Below are 4047 nucleotides of genomic sequence, written 5' to 3'. Positions count from 1 at the left end.
CTCCAATGCTACAGACTTATACTTAAACTTATAAGTATAACCATATTTACTGAACTTAAGTAAATCATGACGAATAGTCTTCTTGATATTTTGTGGTGGACTTGACCAGTGCACAAGAATGTGTACTCGATCCCTTAGTCCTTTCCTTATTCACATAACGAATTAGTCTTAATTTTCCAAGCTGAAAGTTCTCATTCATCATACTATACAACTTGCATGATTCCAAGTTTCGGTCCAATTGAACCTTGGGTGATGAGAATCTTTCCTTATTTGGTAATATTAGACACTACCACAACCGAAAGAATCAAATCCATTTTTCCAATATTGTTATCAATGGAATCTTATAAGCAACAACTTTTCACAAATGCTATTGTAAGGATACTTAAAATAAATAAAATCAAAACCTTTTTCTTTTATTTTAAAACTTTGCGGAAAAACTTATCCTTACAATCCATATGAAAACCTTGTTGTTATCTATTCCTAAGCAATATAAATATCATAACTCTTAAGTAATAGCCCAAAATTCTGATCACCGAACCATGCGATTGAAATCCATCTTCGCGATCAGAATCAGCATGTACTTAATAGAGTTAGACAATGGACTTTACCTGAAGTAGAGCCAAACTTATTGACTTTAACATCCTTAGGTAAATTTGGCAGCTTCGTAACCAATGCCCCTTCCTTTGGCAATAGTTACCTATGGATCCTTGATAATGAGACTATCTCAGACTTCGCCTCTCTCTTTACCATTGGGTCAACAGAGTTGACTATGGCCGATCCCTTTCCATTGGGAAGAGAGAGCTTTACTGGATATCCAATGTCATCATTGTCAATGTCCATAGCGTTTTAGGAAGTTGATCTTAGCAAATAGATAAGATCATTAAGGGTCTTGTCTTAGTCTGTTTCATAGGATTCCCAAAAGAACTCACTATGTGACTTAGAAAGTAGTTGAGCCACCAACTTTCTCAAGACTTTGACACCTAACTCTCCCGGCTTGTCAATATGTGACTACATCTCCAAGATGTGATCACACCTAGACCTTGCCTTGCCAATAGGGCTTGAGTGACCTTAAACTTTTTAGAAACTTGTGGGTTAGGGAGAATAATTGGAGGAGGTGAAAGAAGTATGATATCCATGGGACATCATCTTCATTTAGGAAAGCTTGTTTCAAGAGATTTGGGAAGATCATAAATGTCTAGACCAGACATCTTTTTGGGAGATATTCAAGATAGTTGATTTAAAGTCCTTAATATGACACCCAATATGAAATATTAAGGCTAGGACCCAACAAACTATTTTATAACTTAGAAGAGGGATGCCGTAATCCAAGCTATAAAATATTTGAAGGTAGGTGAATGACGATTCACCAATTTCCACCATGAAAAATGAAATAATTTATTAGGTTTTAATTGGATTTGAAAGTCCTAGATCTTTGAGATTCATTGAACTGTTCAAAGGCATGTTTCAATCTCGAGTGTGCCCTTCAGGTTTTGTGTCTGGGATGCCAAGGATCACAAAACAAGGTGTGAATAACCATGCAAATATACTTGGTACCCTTAATATTTACCCCTTAATCAGTGTGCCGGTTAACCACACACGCTCCACCGATACTATGATAAATATTAAGTTACCCTTTGCCTACCTTGTTAAGTCCAGGTTAGTGTGCCGGTTAACCACACACGCTCCACTAACGACTTAAGCAAAGTGCAAAGGGTAATTTCATGGGTTAGCACCAAATTCACATTTTCCTAAGTAACTAAGATTGGGTATTAATAAGAGTTTAGTTACTTAGTATTTATCATTAATACTTTTAATGAAAGGAGAATTATAGTCCTTGTCCTACCCGTTCGGCTAACCACCCTCCACCAGTCAAGGAAGCGGTGGGTGAGAGTGGACACCCATTAAACTGCCATTTTATAGGCAGTAACCTTATACCCCCTTATAGACCGGCTTCGTGAATGAGGCCTACTAACGGTAAGACTGACTTTACTCTTATACATATATATAAATATTATTAACTTATAATATTATAAAGTATAAGGGTTGAATTTTAACTTTTAAAATTCTAAGGGCTAACTTGGAATTAAAGTATTCATAAGTGAAAACTTTTCAAATTCCAAAACTTGAGGGCAAGTTTTGAAACTATTCAAAAGTAATTAATTCCATAACTTATGAGTTTAAAGTAGTTTTAATTTAAAAAAAAAAAAAAAAAAAAAAAAAAAACTCTTCAAGTTCCATAACTTGAGGACAAGTTATGGAAGACTTTAAACTAATTAATAAAAAAAAAACTTTTTTTTATTGTAACTTATGGAACTAATTAAGGTTACACTTTTTTTTTAATTTAATGAAGAGACTCTTGAACCTCCATAACTTGAGGACAAGTTATGGAGTCATAAAACCATTTAATTAGAACTAGACTCTTCATTTTGTAACCTTTGCCAACTTTTATGAGTTTTATGATTCTTAAATGTGACTTTTCATATAACTTGAGGACAAGTTACAAAAACACACTTTGGAATCAACTCTTAGATTAAAATGGATTGAAAACAACTATTTCACACAACTTTTCTATTAATCTAAGAACCTCATAAGAACAAGATAATTCAAATCATCAATCTTCAAGAAATTAGCATGAACATACAAACTAATACAAATCTTGAAATTATGACAATTATCTTAGAAATTGGATTAGCATGAACATTACCACATCAAAAACAAGTTTATAAGTCCAAAAACATCTTAAGGTAATGTTCCTAGTCCAATTCCAGCCAAAACAATCGAATATATGCATCCAACTCGATTTTTTAGCTACTTTTGCAAGTATAACAAGAAAACAAACCTGGCTCTGATACCACTGTTGGGTTATGAGCATTCTAACACTCCTAAGTGTACATGCAACCCTAAATACCTTGGATCTATGTTTTCTCTATTATACATACAATTATGAACATCCAAGGTATTATCCTAATCTAGCATACAAAATAATAAATATAACAAGATAGAATACATACCTCTTTGATGTAGAGTGTCTTCATGAAGCTTGAGTGCCTAGTGCCCTAAGTGTGACACCTCAAATGGTTCACACAACACCAAATACACTTGGAATAACTTGAGAGAAACTTGAACACTCCTTGAAATCGTCTAGCCCTCACACTCACACATTAGTGCACGATTTCTTGAGCCATGGGATTATTTTATATGGTGGCTATTAGGGTTACACCATGTAACTCATAACTTTAACCATTCCTTATGCTCCATGGATTTTAACCTCCATGGAGTATCCATGGGTCACCCCATGGACTTAGTCCAACATAAGGAATCTTGGATCACAAGCCCACATATATAAGAATGAATGATTTACACAATCAACCCATATATTTAATTAGTCTCCTTTTGATCACTTAATTAATTCCAAATTAATTCTTGATCAATACTAATTAAATAACCTTATTAATATATTAGAACTTATAATATATTAACCAACCTTAAGTGTTATTTCTCTCATTATAGTCTATCCAAATGCATGATGCCATCCAACCCAAATGGACCATGCCGGGTCGGGTCAAGTCTTACCAATTATAGTTATGGACTTAGACATTAATCCAACAGATCTTTGATTCAACATAAAATTCAGATTGGTAAAAGTCAAAAGTAGAGAAAGAAAGTACAAGCTCTCAATGGCCAAAAGCTTCCTCTGACTTATGCACCTACTCTATTTATAGAGTACTCAACATATAAAAAATATACACTAGGACTTCGACATTACAAGTGAACCCACTAAAATTCTTAGTAAAATACATACATAACGAAGTCATGAAGACCTTTTTCATCACAAAACATTCTCTACCAAGACCACTACCTAAGCTTCAATATTATCACAACTAATAATAATCTATATTATCCCCCTTTGTAATCAAATATCGAATCTTCAGACTGAAGGTAGTGTCTTTATCACCTACAACAAAACTCTTCTGATCTCCATGTACCATACAATGATCTTTCTCATCTTCGCTTTGTCTTCATTTTTATTCTTCATGAAATTGTTGA

The sequence above is a fragment of the Lactuca virosa genome, chromosome 4 (assembly GCF_052849685.1).
Source record: "Lactuca virosa cultivar CGN04683 chromosome 4, Lactuca_virosa_CGN04683_v6, whole genome shotgun sequence".
In the NCBI taxonomy this organism is placed as follows: Eukaryota; Viridiplantae; Streptophyta; class Magnoliopsida; order Asterales; family Asteraceae; genus Lactuca; species Lactuca virosa.
Note: the sequence above shows the minus strand (reverse complement) of the source record.